Source organism: Hylobates moloch, unplaced genomic scaffold (genome assembly GCF_009828535.3).
Source record: "Hylobates moloch isolate HMO894 unplaced genomic scaffold, HMol_V3 SCAFFOLD_5, whole genome shotgun sequence".
Lineage (NCBI taxonomy): Eukaryota > Metazoa > Chordata > Mammalia > Primates > Hylobatidae > Hylobates > Hylobates moloch.
In genome coordinates, this window is record NW_026652280.1 from 23,120,825 (window position 1) to 23,136,492 (window position 15,668).

The following is a 15,668-nucleotide window of genomic DNA, read 5'->3' on the forward strand; positions in this document are numbered from 1 at the left end:
GGTGGAGGCCAGTGAGAAACAGTGAGAAACACTACACAGTTGGGAGAGGGTTTGTAAGGTATAGGATAATGGAGATGCGCATAGTCAATGGGAACCTTTTTTTTTTTTTTTTTTTTTGGAGACAGAGTCTCGCTCTGTTGCCAGGCTGGAGTGCAGTGGTGTGATCTTGGCTCACTGCAACCTCTGCTTCCTGGGTTCAAACAATTCTCCTACCTCAGCCTCCAGAGTAGCTGGGACTACAGGCTCACGCCACCACACCCACAATTTTTGTATTTTTAGTAGAGACGGGGTTTCACCATGTTGGCCAGGATGGTCTTGATCTCCTGATCTAGTGATCCACTTGCCTTGGCCTCCCAAAGTGCTGGGATTGCAGGCGTGAACCACCATGCCCGGCCCTTTTTTCTTTTTCTTTCTTTCTTTTTTTCTTTTTTGAGACAGAATCTCACTCTGTCACTCAGGCTGGAGTGCAGTGGCATGATCTTGCTCACTGTAATCTCTTGTCTCCTGAGTTTACCACGCCTGGTTAATTTTTGCATATTTAGTAGAGACAGGGTTTCACCATATTACCCAGGCTGGTCTTGAACTCCTGGCCCCAAGTGATCCACCTGCCTCAGCCTCCCAAAATGCTAGGATTCCAGGCATGAGCCACCATGCCTGGACCTTCTCTTTTCTATTTGAGCACCACACAGACTCACACTAGAACTTTTGTCCACGCCTCACCACATGTGGAGAATCTGGGGAGTGGTGAGGAGATGATGAAGAAAGCCTAAAGTGTTTGAAGTTAAACAAAATCACTTCCAGATGGAAAAGTCAGAAGGATAAATTATTTAAATGTCATAAGTGATGTCAGGGGGAAACTGATACCCATTTCTCAGTTATATGAAGGCATATGAAATAAAGCATGTTGACAGTGTTGGCTGTCTCCCTTTAAAGACACTGGAGAGAAATGGCCAAACCCCATGTTATGTTGAACTGATCACACAAAAAGAGACTTTCTTTCAGTGATGCTGTTTAGATCTGAAAGGTAGGTACAGAAACTCATTCTATGGAGAACATCATAGTATCGACTATTAAAACAGAAGATGTTTTCGGCTCTCTTGGATCCTATAGGGTAATTAAAAAAAAAAAACCCAACGTTTATCTCTTTAGGTTTTGGCCAGGTTGGGAAGGTGAAAAACCTATGCAGCTATATTTAGAAAGAAGGTATTAGAGTAAGCAAGTTCTGCTCATTGAGCATTGATAATTATCAGAAATCTCAAAGGGGAGTCTGTTCCTGCAGGGTCTCTCTGGAGGAACTGAAAAACTCTGCAAATTCATATGAATATTAAATTTATGCATGTGCCAAAAAGGACAGAGTTTGCTATTCTGAACCAAAACTTCAGAGCCCTGGAGGGTCACCTTTAGCTCATATGAATTATTTCTCTTTCATGGTGGCCATTTCCCAGAAGATGTGTTTTGCAGGCACACAGCAATCATAATTATCAGTCCATACTTTCAGGAAAAGCATGTGTGTGTGTTAAGATATTTACATTTTGTTGTTTATATCTCCTACATTTTTTATAATCAAAAATAATATTTATTATCTCTTCCATTTTAAGTGTGTTGCATATTTCTTTAAAGTTAATTCATAGCAATTGAGTCAGGATGATGGTTGCTTTTTTTTTTTTTTTTTTTTTGAGATGGAGTGGGTATTACTGAGAGGGACGTGAGAGGGCTTGTGGTGAGATGGAAATAGTCCTGATCTAAATGGTGGTCACCTGAGTGTACACATATATAAATATTCATTGAGCTGTTTACTTAAGATTTGTGTACATTATTTAAATTATGCTTCATTAAAAATGAGCAATGCCATTCCTTATAAAATATTTTTAAAATACAGAAAGGTAGAAAAAAAAGTCTTTTATTACTCAGGTAAAACTGCTGCTAACCTGGTAAAACATTTACTTTCAGTATTTCTTTTAATATATACTCTTTATGAATTAAGATTATAATTCATATACATTTTATATCAATTTCTCCTACATATTTAACATAATCATTTTTCATGTAATTATAAACCCTTGAAAAATGTCAGTTTCTCTGAAGATAGTGCGGTTGAATTGTGGATGCCCACAGACAGAGGAACGCTCTGAGCAACGTGGTGCTAAACCTCAAATTTCAGTGTGTCCTGGCTCAGTGCTCTGTGGGAGAGACACGTAGATTTGCATAAAAGTATGGAAAGGTGAGGCGATTGACAACTTCAGTTTGTCAAACGGAAATTAATTTTGGAATGATAGGGTGTGTGTAAGTTCTGGATGACCTGCAAGCAAATCAAAAGAGGGGTAGCTTCCTAAGAGATGCTGTCGCATAGCTAAATCTAGGACATATTACATTAAGAGATGGAAATGTGAATATTTACCTCAGAACTGCCTTACTGGTGTGCCATGGATGGGTTACAGTTGGGTCATGATACTTATTTCCTAGTCCCCCTGGGTGTCTGGATGAGGCTTGAGTGGCTGGAACCCCTGGGCCACAAGCTGATGCCTCTGTTGACCTCAAGTGACATTCTCTAAGCACATCCTAAAGTAAAAGTGGTTGGGAGGTCCAGCTCCATGTGGAAAACTGTCTCACCTTCCAAACTTGTTTGTGGCATGAGATTGAACATACACCTTTGAGTGAGTCATACTCTAAACAAACAGCATAAATTATTATGCAGTTTCTGCTGGAAGTTAGCACATTGAAAATTTCTTTCACATCTCTTCTCAGTTTGTCCAGACAAGAACCCATAAGGTATGTGGTAGTAACTTATAACTGAAGAGTCCAGAGGTCATGGAGGTTGATGATTTGCCCAAGGTCACATAGTTAGTAGGTGGCAATGTTGGTGTTCAAATCCAGATTTTTCTATCTGGTCTTTCTACTGTTCAGATGGTTTTTAATTCTCCATTTTTTTAAACTGCTGAAACGATTTTTCCCCCCAAACTAAATATTTGGCAGAACCATAATAAATAGAAAGGGCTAAACACAGAGCTGCTGTGGTTGAAAAGGGAGTGGGGGACCTAGTATGCTTTAGCAAAGCCCTCTGCTCATCTTCCTTGGCACCTGAGTCACCTCTGTGGACCCAGACCTCAAGGGACCCAATTTGAAGATGCTGCCCTCTTTCTTATCACTCCATCAGGATTAGTCTTGGCAGTCCTTGACCATTAAAAGCAAAAACCCAGTCCTTTTATACTATGCACTAGTCAGTTTGGCTGCTATCACAAAATACCTTAGACAGGGTAATTTATAAATAACAGAAATTTATTGCTCACAGTTCTGGAGGCTGAGAAGTCCAAGGTTAAGGCACCAGCAGATTTGATGTCTGGTAAGGGCCTGTTCCTCATAAATGTCATCTTCTAGGTGTGTCCTCATGTGGCAGAAGAGATGAACAAGCTCCTTTTTCATAAGGACACTAATCCTATTCATGAGGTCTCTACCCTCATGACATAATTACTTCCCAAAGGCTGCACCTCTTAACTCCATCACCTGAGGGTTAAGTTTCAACATAGGAGTCTTTGGTCGGGGGAATGCTAACATTCAGACATAGACCAACATTAGTTTTGTTTTTGAGGTTTTAATTTTAGTTTAGTTCTTAGTTCATTGGTCAGTTGCAGTGTGTATTTCCTCAAGAAACGACAAGGGTTATATTTTCTTGAGCTTATGCATATCTGATACTGCCTTAGGTTCTTATTACACAAAAATAATAACTCATCCTGGAATGAAAATTCATATTCACTAACGTTCAACCCCCAAACTCTCCAGATGTTGCTCCATTGTCTTCTTGTATTTAGTGTTGCAAACATGTTAACTCATGTACTATAATATTTACATCTTTCAAGTTAATTTCTTTCAGTCCAGATTTTGACAAAATGTTTTTTTGTTATCCTTGTAATAAAAAATACAACTAGAAGTCTAAGTGAGGTTGTCTGTTTAAGATTCTACTTGTAATATGGTCACTCATTTCAATATTCAAGTTGTTTCTCAGGGTCAAAAATTTTCTATAACTCTGTCTTCGTTTATTTAGTTCCAAGAGCTATAGCTTTTTCTGCATGGGTTTTTAGCTATGAAAGACTCTGAACAAAGCTTAAATCTATCATTTTTTTCTCATAATTTTTATCTCTATGTAATTTTTCTCCAAATTCCAGGAAAGCGTCTCAACTAAGTTCTCCATATTATTCATCCACTTTTCTGAAGTTTTAAACCTGGTTTCAGGTGTGGTGATGTGCACCTGTAATCCCAGCTACTTGGGAGGCTGAGGCAGGAGAATCACTTGAACCCAGGAGGCAGAGGTTGCAGTGAGCTGAGATCATTCCACTGCACTCCAGCCTGGGTGACAGAGCAAGACTGTCTCAGAGGAAAAAAAAAAAAAGAAATAAAGAATGGGTCTTCACCAGGCATTATAGTAGTTCCTCTCTCTTTCATAGGAGTTATGTTCCAAGAATCCCAGTGGATGCCTGAAACCATGGGTAATACCAAATCCTATATATATTATATAGGATATATAATATCCTATACATACATACCTATGGTGAAGTTTAACTTATAAATTAGGCAAAGGAAAATATTAACAACAATAACTAATAATAAAATAGAACAAGTATAATAATATGTCGTAATAAAATTTATATGAATGTGGTCTCTCTCTCAAATTATCTTACTGTATTGTACTTAGCTTTCTTCTTGTGATGATATGATAAAATGCCTGCCTGATGAGATAAGGTGAGGTGAGTGATGTAGGAATTGTGACATAGTGTTAGGCTACTGGTGGCCTTCTGATGATCTGTCAGAAGAAGGACAATCCTGACATCCATCAGGAGCAGATGATGGTGTTGATGACTAATAGGTGAATAGCATAGACAGTGTGGGCATATTAGACAAAGGGAAAATTTGTGTCCCATGCAGGACAGAGTGGGATGGTGCAATATTTCACCATGCTACTCAGAATGGCATATAATTTAAAACTTATGAATTGTTTATTTCTGGAATTTTCCATTTAATATTTTCAGACTGCAATAACATAATGTTGACTGCAGAAAGTGAAAGTTCAAATAAGGGGAGGCAACTGTATTGGATAAACAGAATAGAGAAATATGATACAGCCATAAGAAGGTATTTAGTATAGCACTAAATATATAGAAGATGTTCACTATGTGGCAGCTCTTGATATTTATTTTCCACATGATTTTGCACATGAAATTTCATGAATGACTTAAAACAATATCACTCCTGATTTACAAATGAAGTTTAGGGAGATTAAATGATTTTCTCACGTTCATGCTGCTATTTGATGTCAGAGTTATATCTCCCACATTTCAGTTATGTAAGGAGATCCTCTGAGACCCAGAGGTCATCTGGAGACAATGTACTTTAACATCCTCAGGTTCCACATGAAGAAACAAGCTTGCAGAAGAGGAGACTTTTAAAGGTTTTGTAACTAATTAGTGGTTGTGTCTGGACTGGAACACACTGCCCATAACTAAATTTTCCTTTCTATTTATTGAAATTGTACAGAAAATAATCACATACAATTTGGCTTTATCCTTCCTTCTGCAGAATTCACCCCCTGTCATGCTGGGCTGTTGTTTTTGTCTGCACAGCTTCCCTTTCTTTGGGGGAACCATTTCTCTCCTGTTCTCCGTCATTCTGGTGAGATGGTCAGTCATAGCACCTGCCTGCCTGTCTGCATGTACAGCACATATAATGTATCTTATAATAAAGACAATGTTTTCCCTTTGTGTGCAATAATGTAAGTAAGTGAGGGAAAAGACTGAAGTAATAATACTATTATTAACGATGATATTTGTGTTTACAGAGTAAAGAAGTTAAGTGTGTCTTTATTAGACAGTATTGGATGAACAGTATTGGATGAACAGTACTGTGAAATGTGAAATAGCACGAAGGGTGTCTGTTGCACTTTATCTGCCATTCCCAATTCCCTAAACTGTTGCCACTCATGTCAGAAAACCTGAGGACAGCAGTGTGTATCTTTGGAGTATAAGGTGATAAGGTTGTGGCTGGGAATTTTGAGGGTTCTAATGAAAAGTCCCCTTTCCACTTTTACCTTCTTCCTTACCCTACTTATGTTAATACACACGCCCACATTTTCTGGGGATCGTGGTAATATTTATGCCATTTGTTTTCCTGAGTCATAGAGTACACTTTCAAGCTGCAAAGCCAAATGAGAGTATACTTTTAAGAAGAAAGTGCAAATGAAATACAGAAATAATACTCCCCACAGACTTGAAAAACCTAATGGTTTAACCCAAAGTCCAACCTGATGTGTGAAATGGCCTCTGAAACTCAAGCTAACTTTTGTACAGCCAGTGGTGTGGGAAGCAGCTTAAAAATGACTACTGACAATGACGTCTGTGTGTGCTAACTGATGAGAATATCCCAAGCTGCAGACAGGAACCCAGGAGTCCTGATGTGTGTTGCAATCTCCTCACCCTCTGGAGAAAGTCCCATTGGAGGAGGAATGGGTGGCACATGAATCAATTACCCAGGACAGAGTGCTTTCCATGGTGTGCCCTTTTATGTGGCAAAAATTATGCTTCTGGAGTTGTAACGTAAGTTGAGTCATTTGGACTCCTGGGGGTGAAGGCTACAAGTACTCAGTGGATTCTGTGAAATTATTCTGAGATCACCACTACCAATGATGGCCTGGAGGAGGAGAAGAAGGAGGGAAAATTAGGGGCCTTATCATACTCTGCACCATGCCCTCCCTGCTGGGAAATGGGCTGTCGCAGAGGCCCAGAAGACCCAAATAGACCTACATCTGTGACTCAGAGGTCACCTTGGCCTTGCTGTGATGGCTTAATTTGCCTGCTGAAGTGTTGGTGCCATACCCTCTGTGAGTGAGTCAAGCCCCTTAATAGACGACATCCAAAGCCCCCGAGAAATCCACTCCACTTTGCCAAGAAATCAGCGATGACTGCTTCTCCTTGGCTGTTCTTTTTCCTTCTTCCTCCTCACGTATTTTGCCAATGTGTAAAAAATACCAGATATGTTGGGCTGAATTTTGTTTCCCAAAATTCATATGTTGAAGTCCCAACCTCCAGTACATCGGAATGTGACTGGAGTTAGGATCTTTAAGGAGGTAATTAAGTTACAGTGAGGCCAGTAGGGTGGGTCGTAATTCAGCAGGACTCTGCCTTGATACAAAAAGGAGATTAGGGGCCAGGGTGGTGCTTCACGCCTGTAATCCCAGGACTTCCGGAGGCCGAAGCCAGTGGATCACCTGAGGTCAGGAGTTCGAGACCAGTCTGACCAACATGGTGAAACCTCGTCTCTACTAAAAATACAAAATCAGCCTGGCGTGGGGGCAGGCACGTGTAATCCCAGCTACTCAGGAGGCTGAGGCAGGAGAATCGCTTGAACCCGGGAAGCAGAGTTTGCAGTGAGCTGAGATTGCACCACTGCACTCTAGCCTGGGCTACAGAGCAAGACTCCATCTCAAAAAAAAGGAGATTTGGACACTGACAGGTACACAGATAAGTCCAAGTCAAGGAGAGGGGTCTCAGAAGACGCCACCTTGCCAATGCCTTGATCTTGTGATCTTCCAGCTTTCTGAACTGCGAGACAGGAAATTTTTGCTATTGAAGCCACTGAGTCTATGGTACTTTGTTGGAGGAGGAGGGGGCCCATGCCTGGTGGAGTCTGAATGGCAAACACAGACCACTGGCTCAGGCCCACTCAGATGTGCGGCCCTGCATACAGGGCCTTTACAGTTCCAAGTGCCAGGTGACAGAGTTATTATTATTTTTCCACATTAAAAAACGTCAAGCTGATCAAAGAAACAAACACTTTTAATGAAACATATGTGGGACACTTAGAAGGAGAAGATTTATAGTGTGTCTGCTGTGAAACCAGAAGGCTTATGGAAAGTGTGAAATAGGAAGAGAAAGATAAGGGACTCTGATGCCAGAGGAGACACGGCCTAAATATTAAACAGAAGGAAAAATCATTCTTGTCTATAAAATCACACTCATTTCCCTATTGAACGTAAGTCACTAGTACACACATAGGCCATTTTCATCTAACTACACTTGGGTCTTTTCACACCAATCATCACAATAATGTACACTTTGATCTTAGGGAAGGAAATGAAACTTAGATATTGAGATGTAAAATTGTCAGGATTGCTTCAAAATGCAAAATCTAAAAATGCCCCCTCACCCTCATTAGAATGTTGAGGGTCAAGAATAATGCAGATGTATTTGTCTAGTTTTTACAACTAGGCAATATGTTAACTCCCTTTTGCAAATTCGGATCTAAAATAAAATCCTGCATAAAGATGGAATGCTGGCTGGGCGTGGTGGCTTATGCCTGTAATCTCAGCGCTCTGGGAGGCCAAGGCAGGCGGATTACCTGAAGTCAGGAGTTTGAGACCGGCCTGGCTAAGATGGAAACCTTGTCTCTACTAAAATTAGCTGGACGTGGTGGTGTATGTCTATAGTCCCAGCTACTCAGGAGGCAGAGGTTGCAGTGAGCTGAGATGATACCACTGCACTCCTGCCTGGGTGACAGAGTGAGACTCCATCTCAAAACAAACAAACAAACAAATGGAATGCTGCCGTATGAAAAGACAGCGAACGATTCCACTTTGGAATGCTTGTGCCACCCACAGTATGGGCAGGTTGATCCTATGTTTCACGCTATGGCACGAAAGCTGGTTTTGAATATTTTGGCTAGATATTAAATTAATGTTTATTACATTTCTAAAGAAGCCTGCAAAATATGTGTGGGTTTGTCTGTATGGTTTTAAGGAAGGATAGTATGTGCATTTGCTATGGTATACAAATTATGACCAATACATTATTCCTTTCATAATATTTACAAAATATCTTGCCTTCAAATCAATTTGGAAATATCCACGAACCTGTTGTCTGTGTTTTCACAAATGTAGATTTTTCTTTCCTGTTGGCAATTTCAAGCTTGGGCTGGATAGCAGGTAGTAAGCTTAGGAAGGATGGGGCCAGGGAGCAGGGTACAGCTGGGATTCACCCCTGGCCTGGCTGCTCTCCACCTCTGGTCTCTTTCCTTTCCCTGGAGTGGGTCCCAGGAAGAGGGATCTCTGAACTTCTTGAAGAACAGACTTTTCTTTTTCCTTCTTCTGAAAGGATCAAGGTCATCGGGAAGTAGAGGCCTGAGTATAGAGCCAGAAATGAAGTTTGTGTATGTGTGTGTGAGAGAGAGTGTATGTGAGAGTGTGTGTGTGTGAATGTGTGTGAGAGAAAGTGTGTGAGTGTGAGTGTGTGAGAGTGTATGTATGTGTGAGAGTGAGTGTGAGAGAGTGTGTGAGACGGTGTGTGAGAGGGTGTGAGTGTGTGTGAGTGTGTATGTGAAAGTGTGTGTGTTTGAGAGAGTGTGAATGTGTGTGAGAGAGTGTGTGTGAGAGTATATGTGAGTGTGTGAGAGAGAGTTTATGTGTGTGTGTGTGTGTGTGTGTCAGAGAAATAGAAAGAGCGAGAGTAGAAGACAAGATTGGAGGAGTGGGAGGTTTCAGGGTGATTCCTGTCTGTGGGGTCACATAAGGAAATTCTGGAAGAGACATTTGCTTCTGAGTATTCCCAGCTCCCAGCTTGGGGGTGAATTAGGTTAGGGGTAAGAAATGTCTGTTTCATGAGTCCTGCCTGGCCACCAGCCCTCTGAAAGAACAGCTCTGGATACTATGACACTCTGCCTACCCCAGCCGAGTCAACTCCTCTTTCTTCACATTTTATTTTTTACCTGAAACAAAGTTCATTGTTTCTAACATGTGGCCCAAATATCTTGGAGTGTCGTAGAGATACTTGAAAAAGGCTATGAAGGTGTGAAGTCACTAAGCATGGCTCTTCAACAGAAATAATTATTTTTACCTGAACATAAGTTTGAATTCATCAAACGTATGCAGAGCTCCCTTGGGATTAAAAAAATAAAATTTATTGTTAATCATTACTAAATTCAGGGAAATTTTTTGGTCATCTCTTTTTTCAAATCTGTGTAAATCACAGCTATAATCATTTGGAAGTCTGCAATTTTATTTTTTTTTAACTTCAGAAGAGTCTTCTTCATGGAATGGATTGTTCAGATCCTTCATATGCCCAAATGCACTCTGCTTATAAAATCCTAGTTTTATGATTATAACTGCAAACCCAACTAGCCTTTGGGTTATTGCTTAATGAGAACATGACAGTGTCAAGATGTGATACTCTGGGCAATTAAGGAGATGGTTTTATGAGGACCACTGTGATAGGGAGAATGTTCATTGATGAGGAATATCTCAGGGGAAAGATGGAAGGGACTGTAGGGTTTTGTAGAAGCAGGTGAATGAAAGAGTCATCTGTGAGTCATATGGTAGGCATGAGGAAGGAGAGTGATGCATTTTGTTTAGAATATAAAAGAGCAGTGTGGTTCATTGCATTTAACCTGTTCCAAAAATACCAATGGGTGCAGAGGAGGGCAGGGGATTTTTTACTCAGCATTGTTTTCCAGAAGCACAGGACTCAAGTAAAGTTCAACCTTGTCACCAGAAACATTGTATATTGACTTGACTCAGCCACTCTGGCAGAATTTCTCTGTGATCCATTTGCTGAGTGTTAAGTTTAGTGTCACAAAACTCAGGTGCCCAAAGATTAAGCTTCTTTTTCTGTAACTGAACTGAAATAAGATCTCAATTCTTTTTTCCCGCTGATGTTGGGGAATTAAATATCAGTTACTTTCATGTCAACTTAATCACCATAGGATTTTGGTTACCTGAGTATTTAGTCTTTCATTCAGAGCCAAATCTCTCCTTTCCCCTTCTCCCTGGGTGTTGATCAAAGTACCAGTTAAGTTCCGTTCTGGTATTTGGGGGAAGCATTTCTCTGGTCTCAGATAATCAGCATCTCTCCTTTCTGTATTAATAGCAGGAGGGTCCTAAGGGCCCTCGTCTCTGTCCACGTGGTTCCCTCTGTGTCCTTGTTCTCCTGCATGTAAGGTCCCCACAGGTCTAGCACCATTCTTTCAGCACATCCATGCCCCTATTGGGTATAGCAGGGAAGAACGCAAGGCTTGTGGTGAGAGGCCTAATTTAATTTTGAGAGCTACCTTTAAGAAACAGGATAAAAAATGATCATTTTCTGGAAGTTGAATATATTAATTGGTGTAATTCCTGGCTTGGAAGCACTTTCATTTTGAGTAGGCATCAATGAAAGCCGAATGCTTTACTTTATAATATCATACCTCTTTTGACTGGAGGAACTTTCCATAGGCCAGCACTTGGCTGATACATTTTAAACGTTCTCCTCCACTACCCATCTTGTTCTGGTTCTTGGTGCTGTAAGATATGTTTACATCATATTGTAACTTCGGGCTCTGTAACTTTGTGCCATGACTCTGGCTGAGTTGGCACAGTGGATGCTAGGAGGAGTTTTGGCACCCATTTGTATACTTGGATAGCTAGCATAAACAATTATACACAGAAGTGGCTGGGAACCATGTAAATATATCTGACTAAACTAAAATATAAATGTATCCTCAATTCAACTTCCTCTTAGCTGTATCCAAAATATGCTGATGGCTACTCCAATACCATCTGACACAGAGGGAAGTGTGACAGAGAGGAAGTTGCAATGAAAAGAAACAGTGGTCTTAACCAATTGTGTTAAAATATTTTACTGTTGTGAATTTTATAAAAACAGACCATGTGAACACATTGCCAGGACTTCTTCTGGGGCTTTGTAAAGGGGGCATGCAAATGAGGGCTCTGAAGCCTCAACTTCCTTAGCTTCATGATAAACCCTTCTCTTTGTGCATGGAGGACTTCAGATGCTCTCTCGACCTCGCTAGTATTGTGGAAGGCTCAGGGTATCATTATAAATCCTGTCTGCAGACATGTCCTACTACCATTTTCACTTGACTGTTGCAAAACTGTGTTGGAACAAGGGACTTCTCCATGAGACTGCTGATTACCTAGGCTTCAGCTTCTACTTTGAGGACCTATAAACCTTTTTTGAGATTCTTGAATTTAGAGTTTCTAGAATTTCTTCCCTAGTTTAGGGCTTGGCTTGGAGGGAAGGGGCAAACCATCTAAATCCACCAGCATCTAAACTATTCTCTGATTCCCCTTTGCTTCTTCTTCCCTTCTTCCTTCCACATGCTGTTCAACATCAGTGTCTTTTTGGGCCAGAAAGCTATAGTTACATCATCAGGCATTCTCTCTTCCTTTCTGGCTTAACATTTCAGACTATTAGCTTTTTGAAGGTCAGAACTCTTTTTCTTCTTCAAAAAGCTCTGCTCTTGCGATGGAAAGATTCAATTTTCAAGAACTTTGTATCTTTTGCAAATTTAAAATATCTGTTTATGTCCCCTATCAAGTTCTTTGTTTTGGGCTAATTCATTGAATACCATTGATTTAATGAGTGGAGGACTGTGGACACAGTTATGGTCTTCATGTTTTATCTAGCCACATTCTCTTTCAGGCTTTGGAATTCCAGTTCTTGGTTGACAATTTTCTTGAAAAAACTTGTCATATGGGATTATTAAATTCTTGTGAGGTATGGCATTAGTGACTAATTTTCAAAATGTTATCTATGGCATTCTTTTACTGTTTATTCATTTATTAAAAAACAATTTAGTGATCACATACTATATTGATGCTACCATAGATGTTACAGTTTGTTGGGGATGCAAGTTGAAAAGACAGGCATGGTTTCTACCCTCATTTAGCTTACCATTTAATTGAGAGAATGTACAACAGATACAATTATATAATTTGTAGAATATTTAACTACATTATACACTACTAATGGAAGTACAAGGTGCCATGAGAGAGAATAGTAAAAAGATTCAATTCACATCATCTTAAAAAAAAGTAGTTTAGGCATTACAATGCCTGATACTTGGAATTTGTGCAATAATTATTTATTGAATGACCAACTGGATGAATGAATAATAGAAGGAAGTGGAGTTCTTCCTTCTTTCCTTCATGCCAAGGAGCAGAGACAAACTTTCTAGAACTTTTTCTGTGTATTTTCTGCTTAAAAGACATATATTACATATATTTCTGTTTCTTAAAGATCTAGTTGATATGGGACATGGGTAGGAAGATAAGGCATTAAACTTAGTTTTGAAAGATAGAATGTCAAAATTAATACCAAGGTGAAACTTTAGCTTCTAGACCAATTTTGTAAGTAGTACCGTGATTCCTAATAAGTGCAACTTGTGGGATATAAATGGTCTTATAGATGAAGAAAGTGAGGCACAAACAGGTTAGGTGCCCTATCCTGGTAGTTATATTCTACAATCCAAGGCTATCACTTTCTTCATTGACACAGGGCCTCAGTCTTTGTCCACTGTACTACCCTGGTTACACACTATACTCAATTTGTTAATCATTTTTGAATGTCTCCTTATGCCATGTACCCAGGTACCAAGACAATCAGTGATGCCTCAAGGAGTTCACAGTTGGTAAGACAGACCACAACATAATTAATAGAAAATTAGAACAAATTCTAGTAAATGAGAGAGATAAGAATAAGCTTATATAGCTGTACTGTTCAATACCATAGCCACTAGTGAAATGTAGTTATTTAAAGTAAGATTAATTATTTAAAATTAATAATAAAACTGGAAATTTAGTTTCTGTCTTGCACCAGTCACATTTTTGTTCTTAACAGCCACAGGAGGCTATAGGTCATCATGTTGGGCATTGCCAATTGCAACATTTTCATTATCATAGTAGGTTCTATCGTATAGTGCAGGTCTAAAGCTCCTGTTATGATGATGTGGCAAGTCCAAGGAAGCCAAGGGTGAACTCTTGTGGTGATGGAACTATTACCAATTCTGGAGAGGAGTCATCTTTGACAGTCTGTGTATCAGTCGATAGATTAAAGTGACACCAGTATTTTTTAACAGAAATAATTAAATATAAAAAATTTATAACTAGATATTGGAGAAAAGGAAAAATGAACTAAAGTATCATCCCCAGAGTCTAGGAAACAAAATGTGGTGGTTAGAATTATTAAAATTTAGAAACTTGGAGATGGGATGTGTAGAGCTGAAATTAAGACTTTTGAGGAGAGGCTACTAGCTGGCTGGTTCTAGTGTTTTTGAACTTGGATGGGGGACCCTGTGGGGCTGGGACACAGACTTTTGAGGAAGAGATTCTGCTCAACTGGTGCTGGTGTCTCTGAGCTGGGAGAAGGGGCTTCATGGACTGAGACCCAGATGTCTAAGTGGGAGTGGTAACTGTTGATTGCTGGCTTGTTCTCATGTTTTTGAGGGGGCAAAATGAATCTGGTTCTGGGAGTGTTAGGAAAACCACAAAGTATAATGGATAGTAGGTATTGAAATGAACTGCCACTACAGGGTGGAAAGTGTGGCTAGGGTGATGCCCACAGGAACGGGAAGAAAACAGGAGGCAAACACAAAGCAGTAAATCTCTTCTTCCTCCTTCCAGTCTTCTTCTCATACCCCTTTGGTTAAGCCTAACAAGAAGCCAGCATCAAAGGAGTAATGTAGTTTGCTGAGTCCGCCAATATAATGAAGTAGTCTATGGGGAGGAAGGAGGGTTTGTATAATAAGTAATTTGACTGGCCTTTATCTCTAATTCTTAGGAGGGGTATTCTAAATACTTGGAATTTCTTGAGTAATAAGAGTGCCTTTTTATTCATGACCCCTTGGATCACACCTGAGCTTAGGCTAATGCGATGACTCAGGTGGGACTCATCACCAGAAAGATCAATGAAGTGATTAAAGAGGGACTCTGAGCCAATCTGACGTCTGGGGAAGAGAGGGGAGTTGGAAATTATTTAATCAATCATGTCTATGTAATGAAACTCCAATAAAAACTCTGGACACCAAAGCTCAGAGCTTTCTGCTTGGTGAACGTATCAATATGCCTGGATAGTGATGTGCTCTGATTTAATGAGGTAAAGGCACAAAAGCCCTGTGTTTGGGACTCTCCTAGACCTTGCTATATCTCACTTCATTTGGTTCGTCTTAAGTTGTATCCTTTAATAACAAAACTGTAGTTGCAAGTATAGCAATTTCCTGAGTCATTCTAGCAAATTATTCAACATTAGTGAGGCCATGGAAACTCTCAGGATATGTACCCAGTTGGTCAGAAGTGCAGGTAGCCTGCACACCCCTGGACTTGCAGCTGGTATATGAAGTGCAGGTAGTCTTGTTGAGGACCATGCCCTTAAACCTATGGAGGCTGATGCTAACTATGGGTGGTTGGCATCCGAATTAAATTATGTTGCAGTATTGCAGGGGGATAAGTGAGATACAGTTTTGAAGCTCTGAATCAATAGTTTGATAAATTGGTCCAGTGTGGTAAAACTGCAAATTATTATGAAGTGGTAACATTCTGATTGTTTATTGCTGTGTAACAAACTACCCCCAAACTTCTGCTCACAGATTTTGTGAATCAGGAATTCAGAGAAAGCTCTTCCCAGCTTTATAATATCTGGAGTCTCAGTTGGGGTAATTTGAATGGTACAGTTAACTTGGATTATGAGGGCTGGTCTGGAGGACCCGTTTCTGAGGAGGCTTCTTCATTCACATGTCTGGTGTTTGGGCTGAAGTACTGAAAGGTGGGCCCAGCTGGGACTGTTGACCAGTACATCTACATGTGGCCCTGTTAGCTTAGAAGTCTCAGAAAAGTTGACCTTCTTACATGCTAGTTTTAG